General features: G+C 31.9%; 1 long non-coding RNA gene across 2 annotated transcripts; it reads right to left on the bottom strand.

Moving 5' to 3' along the window:
* Positions 1–850: 850 nt before the first annotated feature.
* LOC149033185 (uncharacterized) lies at positions 851–13,886 on the bottom strand. Of its 2 annotated transcripts, none has more exons than XR_016175919.1 (3): positions 13,186–13,886; positions 9,253–9,434; positions 851–969 (listed from the first exon to the last, which is right to left on the bottom strand). It is a non-coding gene; the product is annotated as an uncharacterized LOC149033185 (long non-coding RNA). The 2 variants fall into 2 exon arrangements; XR_016175918.1 differs by lacking the exon at positions 13,186–13,886 and adding an exon at positions 9,791–11,502.
* Positions 13,887–14,234: the final 348 nt, after the last annotated feature.

Below are 14,234 nucleotides of genomic sequence, written 5' to 3'. Positions count from 1 at the left end.
TGATTTAAGAAAGTAAAATCTCTTAAAAATCGAAGAAACAATCCAAAATGCTCGTAACGTTTATTCTATTTCATAGAATTCGTTTCTATGAGTCGTTTCCATTCGCGTGTTCATGGTTGACGAACAACCTCCGGTGAACAGTATCGAGTACGGACGGACTTACGCGCAATTTCGCTTAGATTTTTCCAAAGCAATAGAAGTATGTAATGTATATCTATATATTTACACGTGCATACAACATACACATACACACATACAGACATTTACATATTTATATATATATACGAATCTGTGGCGTCTAGCTCGAATGTTTTTCGGTGTGCCGCGCGTACGGTAAAGTGCAATTTCGAGCGGGAAACGGCATGAGGGGTGAAAAACAGAGAACGCGTGCAACACAGAATGAGAGAGAGAGAGAGAGAGAGAGAGAGAGAAGAGAAGAAGGGTAAGAGGGGAAGAGCAGTGGTAGTGAACGCGTACGGGTAATACACGGTGTTTCGACCCATCCAATTCGTCCGAATGAAGAACCGTTATACGAATTCGCATACGAGCGTGTACGAGAGAAACACCCACACACCTACACGAATATCGTTAATTCCGTCTGTAAAACGGCTCTACCCAGTTGGAATTTCGAAAATGCGTTGGTCGAGCAGGCCAGCCAGCCAGCTAACTCTCTACCTCTATCTTTATCTCTCTCTCTCTCTCTATCTTTCTCATGAACACATATACACATACAAATACACACACATATTCTCTCATTCTCTCTGTCTCTCTCTCTAAAATTCTCTCTTTCACTTATTCTTTCAACTACATTTCTCTCTTGCGTGTTCGTTTCTCCAAAATCAGCCAAACCGTTACCCCTCCCGCCGTACAGCACCTCCTCTTCTTTTTCTCGCAACCAGCACCACCATCCCCCGGGTCCATCAGCACTTCTTCCTTCTCCTAGTCTCCTCCGCCTCCTCCTCCTACCTCCTACGAAGTTTCAGTGTTAAATCCGCCGGTACAGCGCGTTAGTTTCGACTCTTTAACTTAATTACTCGCTCGTGTTCGTTCACGGGAGAAAAAACACCGAGAGGGAGGAGGGGTGAAGGGCTTTGGTTTCGAAAAGGTGGGTTAGGGCGAGAGAGGAGAACGGTGGGGAGGACGAGAGATGATCGAGAGGTAATTGACTATCGGCCGGGTAGACGGACGGCCCCTGTCGTTCAACGAAGGCCGCCGGAAGGACGAGTTTACCACGTGACAACAGGCCGCACGTGTGACGAGAGAGATAAACGCGAGTGTCGCAAACTTCTCAAAGTCCCTCCCCCTTAACCCCACCTTCTCATCTTTTCTCTGCTCATCCCTGCCTCGCTTACTTCTCCTTTTTCTTTTTGGTGTTTTTATTTTTAGTTTTTTAGTTGTAATCCAAAGTAACACATTTTTGGTCACTTTCTCTCTCTTTTTCTTTCACTTTTCGTGTGCTATCGTTTGTGTATCATTAATTTTCCTACCAATCAGCCTGCTACCGATTGGCAAAATCGTTAAACTAATAAACGTGATTTTATACATACATGTATGAAAGTGAGAGAGAGGGAGAGAGAGAGAGAATTATTATGCGTGATATAATAGAGAAGTAAAATCGAAATGGATATCGGAAGCTGGCCTGATAGTGGTGTCAGATTCGCAGGCCAATTGGAATCACATTACATTTGTTCACGTACGCCGGCTAATTACTGACCCCGTGGTGGATAATAATAATTTATTTTGATGAGTACGTTTTACGGATATATATGTTTGTGTATATATATAAGTATTTAAATATGTGTATATATTGATAAATTTCGATATTGAGATTTTCCAAAATCTGCCACACGCATTTTTTGAAAATAATTATTCTTACTGACTTATCATAATTATTCCTAACTCGTCTAAATGTTCGATTATTTAATGTTAAAATAACATTATTTACAAATACGATTTACTGAATTCATTTTAAATAAATAAAATGTATTAATGTATATTACTAGATGATTTATTAAAATATAGTAATCTTCATGAACTAGTCATAATTATTTCTAAGTTATTTAAATGTTCAATAATTTTATCCTCATCAGATAATACTTACAAAATTACGTATTGTCTAAATTGTTTGAAATAAATTGATTAAAAAAAAGAATCTACGTCAATAGCACACAATAATTGAGATTTAATTATAAAATAATAATCCATCGAGAGAGAATAATTCTAATTATTGTAAACTCATCTAAACTTCGTTCGTGTCGATTTACCAACGATTATTTATTGCCAAGTAGCAACATTGTACTAAATGTACGATTTTCCATGCACGTTTTAGAGTCCAAGTACCATTCGATCGATCCCCTTTCTTTTTTGGGGATTGTTACAAAAGGGGGTTCTTTCATGGTAAAAAAAAAAGAAAGAAATAAAAAGGGAGAGGAAAGAGAATCAGTAGTTCCTTTCATGATATAAAAAGTCCCAAAATTCAAGCAAGACAATGATCATTGTCAGCAAAAAAATAAATATACAATACCGAAAATCTTTGTAACTTACAACACCTATTTATTTATTCTTTTCTTTTTAATGCTGCTGTTATTGCAAAATAAAATGCAAAAAATAGAAAATAAAAAAGAAGAAAATATGATAAACGATTGAATATATCGAATCGTAGTTTAAAGTATCGACTCGAAAAAGATATACGTTCGATCTTCGTTCGAAGATCGCCCTTCCCATGAATTCGAAGAGTACTGAGATCTCGTTTACCTTCGCCAGCAAGAGAGCTTCCACCTGTTCTGTACATACCGAAGGAACCTGTACAGTCACGCTCCTCGATTTCTCGTCTCGAGCCAACTATACTTACTATGCTTCGAATACTATATGTATATTCTATCCTCCTATTTATGGTACTTGGGATTCTCAAAAAATATCATTCAAATATGAATTGTTTCTATTATAGTTTTGTTTTGGGAACATTTAGTTAAATATACTTGCTTTTGATAATAAAAAAAATCGAAGTTTTGATATTTATACATATAAATATATATTTTTAATAATATATTTTAAATACACACACACATAAAATAATAAATTTTTAATAAATAAGACATAAATAATATATTTTTAATAAATATACTTTATGTACATAAAATATATACTTTTGTAAAATTTTATTATTAAAAGAAAATTTTTATAATTTTTATACAAATTGTATAAAAATATAAAATTCTTAATATTTTAAAAAATTTATATATTATTATATATAATTTTATAATTTTATGTGATCACTGTCTTCATAATACATTATATATATTTATTTATTAAAGCAATCATATATAGTTTTTGATTGTTTAATACAATGTTTATCTTTGATATGATAAAAGAAAGAGAGAAGAAAGAGAAATAAAATTAAGTTATTTAACTAATTAATTATCTAATTATTGATATATTACATATTGTTTATTCATTAATAATTTGAATAAAATATCAAGTGTAAACATAATCATATGCCATCGTGACTCAAGTGTTTATTTAAAAAATGCAAATAGTTATTAAATTCATTTTATGTAAAGGTAAGTCAATATCTCTGAGATAATTCAAAAGTTCGAAACTTGCCAATATTTTGTATATATTGTAAAACAAAACGAGAGAGAGATAGAATTTTCGTTATAATGAGGATACTTTAACAACGTATCTTGTTAAAGAACTTCATATCAATAGAGTTTATTTGATTTTGTAACAATTATCCAAATTTAATTTCGTGATCATATCGTAACAATTGCAATAATATTAAAGAAATGATCTAACATAAGTGCAGACAAAAAAAATATGAATAAAAATAAATACCAAAATTTTATAAATTATGTTTAAAGTCGCGTGAAACGATGAAAAAGAGAAAAAGAGAAAAAGAGAAAAAGAGGAAAAGAAGAAAAAGAAAGAAAGTTTTGTTCTGCTATTCTACATTTCTTTTATATTTTTACATGATGAAAGGGAACTAGAATTATTTGAAAAATTCCTTGGGGATTTTTTACCCGTTAGATATGCTACTACAGTTTATGAATGAAATTTGTACGCTAAAAATAATAAATAGTTGAGAAGTTTTCTAATAATCCTCCAGAATATTCTCAAAGTTATATATATATATTTTTATATTTTAACAAATGATTAAATACATCGTCAAAAAAATATATTCTACAAATTATTATAAATAAGGTTAACGATCTACGATACTCGTATCAATAAAATTAAACCCAACACACATCCACACACATATATATATATATATATATATATATATATATATATATATATTGGTTTGTGATATTTTGTCAAATTGGAAATCGATCCAAAAAAATTTAACCCTTATGATCGACAACTGTCAAACGAAATATTATCCGTGCACATGTTGCACCCGAATAAAACAACAAACAAATAAAAAAAAATTAAAATAAAATAAAATAAAGAAATAAAAGAAGAATAAAAAAGGGTCAAAAACGTAAATACTTGAAAGCACGTAGAATAATTCGAGAATAAATCCTAAAGTCGAAGTTTTAGTAGTGATCGTAACCTAACCAAAAAAAAAGTAGAAGAAGAAGAAGGAAAAAGAAGTAGAAGAAGAAGCAGGAAAAGAAGAAGAAGAAGAAGAAGAAGAAGAAGAAGAAGAAGAAGGAGTAGAAAAAGAAGAAGAGGACCCTTATCGCGTTCGAAAGAGGGTTTCGTGAAAGATGGAAAGCTCGTATTTCCCGTGGCAAAGGTCTGACGTTTTGCGACGCTTGGCCGATCGCCAAGGCGCGTTTTTCGGAAGAACGCCGCTCTAGAAAGGCTTCTTTAGCGTTGCTTCGAGCCGATTTTCGCGGAGAGAGGAGTCCTTGTCGTTTCCGGTAACGGATCTTGTCCTTCTAAGCTCACTAAATCTATGAAAGTCGAATATAAACCTTCCCATCACCTCCTCCTCCTCCTCCTATCATATATATGTTAGGGGCAATGTATTACTGTATTGTATCAAATGTCCTTTAGTTGAGCTGTATTTACAGCTTACAGGGAGGAGGGGGTGTTTGAAATTTCTATGCTTTTTTTCACTTACATTATTTTCAGATGTCTTCCCCCCACCCTGTGCCTCACTTCATGTTCTAAATAACTTTTATAGATTGACCGAAACTATCTGGATATTCTATAGAATGACCGGATATATATACCTGGTCACTATACACACATGTATACACACTATCGAAAAGTTTCGAATTTTTACGTAGATTACGTAATACATCTTTTGCTATAATATTATATTTTATTTTTAAATAGCTCTCGTATGAAATTTAATGTCTAACACATTTATAATTCACTTATAATGGTATCACAGAAAAAATTGGATATTATTAATAATAAGTATTAAAATGAAAAAGAAATAAATATTCTTAACACGTTCCGTGTGCCAAGCCCTTTTTACTTTACTTGTCATTCAGGCCATTTAAATTTGTTTGAACAAAATCAATCTTTACATGTAATTATTAATAATTGTAAATATAACAATTAAACAAACTTATGTGCTTGATTTTATATTATGCTTATAATATTTTAATAGGAATATTTTTCTACACAATTAAATTTGTTATAAACATATATTTTTAGTACATTAAATAAATATGTGTAATTGTAAGTGTAGCACCGGTGGTACACGTGGCACGGAACGTGTTAAATATTCTTAATATTCTTAAAGTAAAAGTAATTATAAAAGTGGAGTCACAATTGTTAATTTTTGACTATACATAAATTACTTTAATGTTATACTGAATAGCTAGGTTTTTTTGTTATATCATTCGGATATTAGATGTTTTACATTTTAGAAATCGGCAAGTGATTCTATAATTTCAACGGATAATGTATATGCGCGTACATGCATATTTATGTGGAGGGTGTTGAAAAGCGACTAGGGACTTTGATAACATGTAGTACTCAAATGTTTCACCAACATAGTTTCGATTGACCTTGAAGGAGTTTGAGTAATCCTCAAAGTTTCCTAACGATAGTAACTTATGTAACTTGTTTCCGTTCATCTTTATAATATGTTACAAGGATCTTATAGATAAGATTTTAAATATAATTTGTGTTTAAAAAATTTGATTATTTTTTAAATAAACTTTTTTATTATTATAAAATTTCCAAATGAAAAAAGCGAATAAAAATTGACAAATCAAGTATGGTAAAAAATTGTTCAACTCGTTGCGAGTATTTTTATTTTACAATTACTTTATTCATCTCCTTTAAATTTTGAATCCTTTCTATTAACAAAAATAAGTTTTGGAAAATATTTTAGTAATAGAAAAAATTAATAATATTGCACATACATTCTAAATCGTAAATCCTTTTTTAAACTAACCCATACATAAATATATCTATGTGTATATGTGCAAAGGAAGTAACCGTTGATATAGGATCGAATAAACCGATCGTTGGATGTTTTTCGATGGTCCAGTAGTCAGCTTTAAAGTAAACGTTCGAGGTAACAGTTTAAAAGGGCAGCACTTTCGCCGCCATGATTCCTCAGTTTATCTGTTTCGCGACATTTAACGCGACTCCGTGAAAACGTTTTCCTTCTGGATTCGAGAATGGAAAGAGGTGGAGGAGGAGGAAAAGGAAGATGAGGAGAATAAGTACGAGAAGAAAGAGGATATAGAAGAAGAAGGTAAAGGAGTATAAGGAGGAAGTTGTGGAGAGGAAGGGGGAGGGGAAGGATACTGAACGACCCTGAAAAAGGTGCTCGACGTTCTCTGCCTCCATCGAGCAACCATTCTGAGATTCTGTCTTTGAAAAGACGACCCTCATCCCTCTCTCTCTTTCTACCCTTTCTAGAATAGAAATTGAAACGAATGTTTTAAAAAGTAAAAAAAAAAAAAAAAGAGAAAATGCATGAACGAACAATGAAGAGAATGTTAAAAAAAGAAAAAGAAACATACAAAATAAAAAAGAAAAAAAAACATAAAAAAGAAAAAAAACAAACACACCGTGCACAGATACCAAAAAGAATTTAATTTATTTATACCTGCCGTTGTTGATTCGTATTAATCTCGACTACTTATTTTTGGACATTTTGTTTCAAACTTTTTTTTCTCACGTTAACGTAAAATGATTTTTACGAAAGGTGGGGGTGGGCTCTATTTGTGTACTCAAATTTATGCTACGGGAAAAATGGTATCCTTCTTCTTCTTCTTTCCGCTAACTTGTTCGAGTGTCAGTGGATTTCTTTGGCGACAAAAATGCTGAGAGGGTAGTAAATCGATAACTCGTTTCGTTTCTGTCCCCCCCCCCGCCCCCCTGTATCGCCCTTTTCATTCACTCTCTTTTTTTTCTCTCTCTCTTTTTCTTTTTTTTTTCTTCTTCTTTTGTTCTTTTGTTTTCTCTTTGTTATGGTTGTCGAATTTCATTACGATGAGATCTCACATTTGGGAAGAGGGGACAATTAACGGTAGGAAAACCACGGCTTACCGCTAATTAATTACAGATAATACTATTTGAAGAGAGAAATTCGAATTAGCTATTTTCTCATTTGGGAAAAATCATTTCTAATGATCTTGTTCGCAAAAAATGTGTCTCATCGTTTTAATTTTTTTTCTTTTTATTATTCGTGTTTTCTCAGGTATAGAACGGCGAGATCGAAGAGAAATAGCAAATTAATGGTAAGAGAGAAAGAGAGAGAGAAAAAGGACGGAAGAATTTGTAAATGTTTAGCAAATTTTGTGAAAAAGAATTTTTTTACATGAATGTTCGAAAATAAAAGCCATAATAATGGTACAAAATTAATTATTGAATTTATTTCTATTTGGTATATTGTTTTTTTTTTAAATAAGTATTACAAAAATATTTGTTGAAAGAAAAAAATTGACACGGTGTTTTAATTGCTTTGAAAATTTAATAATTGTATTTTCGATAAAAAATTAAAATATGTAAAAAATAAATACAAAAAAAAATCTTTACGTAATTTACGAATGAATGAAAAATTTTTTTAAATAATTAATTTATCTATTATTTTCATCTATTGGAAACTATCATAAAATATATAAAAAGTTTTACAAATATCTATTATAATCTATCTTTTCATTATAATCTTAAACTATTAAAAAATATTCTTCAGATATCTACAAACATATCGATCGATCAATCTATCGATGCTGTATAATAATAAAACAAAATAATTAGTAATAGCAGATCCAGAGAGAGAATAAAACTATTTTTTTCCAATAACTATCTTTTTTTTTTCACCTATCTAAAAAAAATTGCATTTCCTCTATACAATTATAAAATACCTTAAAAAAAAAAATAAAATAAAATAAAAAAAAACAGAAAAAATATAGAAAATAAAAATACATAGATATGTAGATATAACCACACTGACGTGCTATTAAAAATAATATCATCGATAAAATACTCAAAACATTGAATACATTTATATGCATCTATCTATCCATCTATCTATTTACATACATACATACATACATACATACATACATACATACATACATACATACATACATACATACATACATACATACATGCATACATACATACATATATACATATACATATACAGATGTATAGATGTATTCAATGTTTAGAGTATTTTATCGATAGATATATAATATGTATGATATTATAGAAACATCCCCATAACAAACGTCCCCACATACGTCTGTTCATAGATAGATACATATATACATGCACGAAACTATCGACTAGAGAAGGTAACTAGAGAACTTTAGAATATAACAGTAGTAGTAGTAGTAGTAGTAGTAGTAGTAGTAGTAGTAGTAGTAGTAGTAGAAGTAGTGTCGTAGTAATACTAATAGTAGTAATAATAGTAGTAGAGAAGCGAGCTGGAGCGGGTTCGAGCGGATTCGAGCGGACTCGAGCAGAGTACGGAGTCCGATGTTAGCGCGATCGATACGACCACCCACCCCCTCCTCATCCTCCTCTCATCCTCCTCCACCGTTTCTCCCATTCTCCTAGCCGGGCCGATTTTTTTCCCTTCGACCCTCGCGCATGCGCATAACCCCGTACAAGATAGAACGACAGAGAAAGATGAGAGAGCGAGAGAGACAGAGGAAGAAAGAGAGGGGGTGAAATGGTGAGAGGGTGGGAGGAGGTGTGAGGGGAGGTTGGCCAACGAGATGGGTGGAGGAGTGAACAGGAGGGATGGCAGTGGCGATGTCGAGGGGTGTTGTGGGACGGAACGGGGGTTGCCTTCATTATAGTTACGCTCTCTTGCCATACCCCCGGCACACCGGCGTTCCAAGTAGAAACTCCCCGGTACTGGTGCTTCCATCGGTGCTGGTACTACTATCGTTGCTGTTGCTGCTGTTACTGCTGGTGGTGCTGCGGCTGCTGCCGCTCCAGGCCACGCCAATACCAATTTTCGAACGCCCCGACGCCGAACCAAATCCACCTACGGGATCCTGGAATTAGGGGAGAATGTACCAACTACGAATATATCTATATATATTTATACACACATGCATGCATATACACATATATACACAAGCCCGTGAACATACACATATATATTTAGATATATTCTGATATGTAGACCTGTTTTTCACTATCTTTCTCTCTACAAAATCTACTTAACTTGTCATCAATGTCAAAGTTCATGAAAAATATTCATTAACCAAATGTATTATATTTCATTTATTTTTATATTTTTTCTTTTAATTTTATATTCATTCGAGTATTTACATACTTGATATTCAATGATACTATACTATTATCTTTAATATTATTATGTAAAATATAAATACACACACGTGAATACCTGTAAGATCGTCAAGATTTTTCATCGATCAACAGACACCTCAGTAGTATTCGATGGATGTTCCTTTATTTTTATATTATCTGGATGGGGGTTGGGAGAAGATGGTAGGTGAAGGGTACTGATAAAATAGATAGTAAAATATATAATATTATTCATTGTAAATAGGGTCGACGACCGATGGTATTCGCGTCGATAAACCAAAACCGATTTAATGAACGGGTAGTGGCTGAGCATCAAACCGCGTCAGTCTGCTTTTCTCTTGCTATCTGGCTAGAGATATACGTAGGTATTAAGCCACGTGCAAAATAATGCATCGTCGTGGTGATGTCCACAGCTGTAGCTGCTGCCTGCGCAGCCTGGACACGTTACTGTGAGTTCGAAGCTATTCCATTCTGCCATCCTCTATTTCTCTCTCTCTCTCTCTCTCTCTTTCTCTTACACAAATACATACAAACACACACACCTATTCTTTTCGTCTCTCTCTTTTGCCCTCTCGAGCTCACTTCTACATAAGTGGAGGACGGTCACACGCATAGCCGATAGTTTCTCGACGTCCTCTCTCTCTCTTACTTAGGGGTTATATTTAGGTGAACTCTGGTATTATCCAACGAGTATAGAAACGGACATACAGACAGCGAACGTCGTGAAGAGTGATTTTACCATCTTGTCCGTTAAGTCCAAAGCCAGTGTAACCTCCGGCACACGTTCGATAGATCGATAACAACAAGTCTCGCAATGATGCTCGCAAAATCAAACGAACCTTCGACACTTCATCTTTTAACTATCCAACCGAAACACCTTCAATCAATCCTATGAATGATCAATGATTCATCCATTTATCTAATTACGATGTATCGAGTACTTCCTTTTTTTTTCTATTACGTTTTCATACACATTCGTTTATTCATTTATATTATTATTATTATTATTTGCTTTATTGATCGTGCTACGGGAATTTATTTTATTTTATTTTTTTTTTCAAATCGCATGATCAAAGTCTTTTGACTTTTTAATATTTCATTTTTTTTATTTCTATTGTTTTAAATACGAACGAAGATTTTTTTATTAGTTGAAAACGTTTAGGGTAGCTTTTGATTGTTACTTTGCTCAATGATGTGTTATGATTTTTATTGTTTTTTTTTTTTTATATTTTATTTTTAGTATCAATTGTATGTATTTTTGTTCAACTTTGTCTGATATTTTATTATGAATTATCGTTGTTGTTACTTTTTCAATTTTCTAAGTTTGTTTTATTGTTAGAGTCAGATTCTAGAGTAGAATTGTATCGATCGTATTTTCTTACCAGCATTTTCGTTCGACGTTCTCGCTCGTCGTTTGTACTACGTAGAATTTGTGGTGTCCGTCTCGATAAATCGATACGTTCATCCCGAACGCGCTAAGAGCATCAAAGGGAAAGAACATTTCCCGTGTTATTTCGAGATCCGATCGATTCTTCGACGAACTAAGTAAGCAAGTTGTATATAAGAAAGTACACGAAAAGGAATAATTGTCCAAATTATCTCAACAAACATTTTTTCTGATCTTTTTTATTACTTCATATTTCTTGTCACTTGGTAAAAACACTAAAGTTAATTTTCTATTTTTTATCTAGAATTATTTTGAGATTGTTTTAACAAATTGTTAAGAGAAACTTTCTATCACACGTTCTTTAACGTTTAAAAAACAAATAACATAATATGATTTCTATAGATAACGAAAAGAAAATGTTTGATTAGTATAATAATAGTGTTATCAAATATCAAATATTTTTATTCTATTTATATTTGAAAGTATCTACGATTTAGAACAATATTCAATATGCATACTTCATTAATCCTTTGATAAGAATTTTCGGATCTATCTTAAAATAAAAGAAAACAGATATTTTATAACAAATTTAAATTCGCAAAAATATAAAACAATATATATACACATAATTATTATCAACTATCTAAATTTGGTTTATATAAATGATATCGATCTAATCTGATTCTTTCGAAAAGAAAAATAATCTGCGAACATATAGAAAGCATAGAATAAAATATGATTATTATCTAAACAACATACTAAATATATATAAATTAACTCATTCTTATCTGATTATCTTAAAAAGATCGATTAATACTTCATAAAATTATTGTTACATGTGATTTACATTAAAAAATAATATTAACCAACGCCCACTCTGAAAAAAAATAAAAAAAAGCAAAATAATTATAAAAAAGATTAAATTAATGAGATACGACGATTTAGTCGACGTTCGTACACGTCCGGTAGTGTTCGTTTTCTCCCTCTCCTCCCTTCCTTTTTTGTATTATTTAATTCGTACATTGCGTTGTAAAAAAGGAATAATACACATACAGAGACACACATACATAAAAATACGATGAACGTCAACGCAAAAAGTCGCTTGTGATTCTCAGCAAATGGCTTATTCGCGTGACCGCCAAAAGCACGAGGGAGAAACGAAAGAGGAGAAAGCTTTCCTGGGGGTATGAGGATGGAGAGGGACGGTGGTGGAAGTTTGCAGAGAAAGATATAGACAAACAACACATACGCACGCACACACACACGCGCATATATAAACACATGCATAATATACACAATATCTTCGATTCGATGGAATCTCGTAAAATTCCAACATTAAAGTCCTCAAATTTTTTTCTCTAACTACGAAAAATACAAAATAAAAAAATATCCGCGCATTTAGCGAATATCGGTTCGATCGTAACACACGTGTACACATCTATGGTTTATTTTCTGATTTTTTCTTTTTTCCTTTTTTCTCCTTTTTTTTTATATCGGCGGCAAACTTCATCGTTCAAAACTCTGTCGTCTCAAGGTCACGTGATCGACACTGCCGAAGCGCCACACAACGTTCCTTCCTTCCTTTCTTCCTATCTTCATTTCTGAATCTTCTTTTTTGATATTTGTCATATATTCTTTACGAAGATATAATACAAATGTTATATCTGCATAATAATGCATATTATTTTTTTCTAATATTTCAATTTTAATTATGCAAATAAATAAATCAGTCTATTTGGGAATTCGTCGGGCGATTTTTGTTCAGTAATTTTAATATTTATAATATTGAATATTGTAAGATCAGTTTATTTTAGTTTACAGCGAAGAAACTAATTATGAGATTTATAATAAATTTTTCTATTTTATTGTCAATATATAAATTGTACTTTTTTTCCAATAAGATGAACAAATAGAAGGTTTAAAATTATCGGAATAAGAAATCTAAGCGCCATATTGGTTGTTGTAGGTTAATCAGTTATTTCAACAATATGAATTAATACGATTGACAAAGCAAATAAATGCATGTTTAGTCAGATATATTAAAAGTTGTATGAGTAGTTGATAAAATCAAGTATTTATACACTTACATGTATGCTTAGAAGGAAGAAATTTTTATTTTTCCGTTCTGACCCGCTACCGAGATACAACGGCAGCCATTTTGTTGGCGGCAGAACACGATATGACGTCACGTGGCCTACATGATAACCCCCGCCGCTGGCATCGCTAGCAAACGACCAACGATGATAGCATTTCGCGGTTCTTCCTTCTTGCGAAAGAAGCAACAAACCTACTACGAAACTTTGCTTGCGCGAATGTTTATGAAACCTTTTATGTATACCTATATATATTTATACATATATTGGTACAAAGATCAGAGTTTTTATCTTTATTGGCGGGAAGTTTAAATAAAAATTGATTAATTTAACGAGAAAATGTTATAACCTCGAACTTTTCGTAGTATTATTCGATTATTTGATGCACGAACAAACACAAACACAAATAGACAATAAAATGGAATGAAAAATAAAAATGAATAAATATAAGAATTGATCGATAAATTGATAGAAAATTCAATTCGATTAGATTAATTTTAAAAGCTTTGACATCGTTTTACGATCGAGTGTGAATCACTATCGTCAAGATTATCGATAGGCATGGCTAAAAGATAACGAAGAGATTAGAAACGACGTAGTATGATTCGTCGAATCAAATATCAAACTTTCCAAGCATACTTATTATACTTAAATACTTAGTATAACACATGTATGCGATCTATGAAAAAGGAAACATATTAATCTAATACTAGTTTTAATTGAAATATATTTAAAAAATATATATTTAATAAAATTAAAACATTCATGTTTTTTTTCTCTTTTTTTTTTTTTTTAGCAAAATATGCAAATTGTGTTATTCATTTCATTATTTCTTCAATGAAATAAAATTTTGATATTTTTTTAATAAACAGCAAAAATTATACTTAATCAATTTTATCCTATTGAATAACATCATGTTCAAGTTTACTTTAATTTTGTTGTTATTCATACTATTCGTACAGCGAACGCATTAATACTCGGGCTTGTATTAAACATAATGAAACATGTTCTCTCACTACCCACGAGTTTGATTACTTTCTTTG

This window comes from Polistes dominula, unplaced genomic scaffold (genome assembly GCF_049000335.1).
Source record: "Polistes dominula isolate Pdom_NZ unplaced genomic scaffold, Pdom_raw_medaka contig_15, whole genome shotgun sequence".
Lineage (NCBI taxonomy): Eukaryota > Metazoa > Arthropoda > Insecta > Hymenoptera > Vespidae > Polistes > Polistes dominula.
The sequence above is the reverse complement of the archived record's forward strand: the minus strand, read 5'-3'. Positions and strand labels throughout refer to the sequence as shown.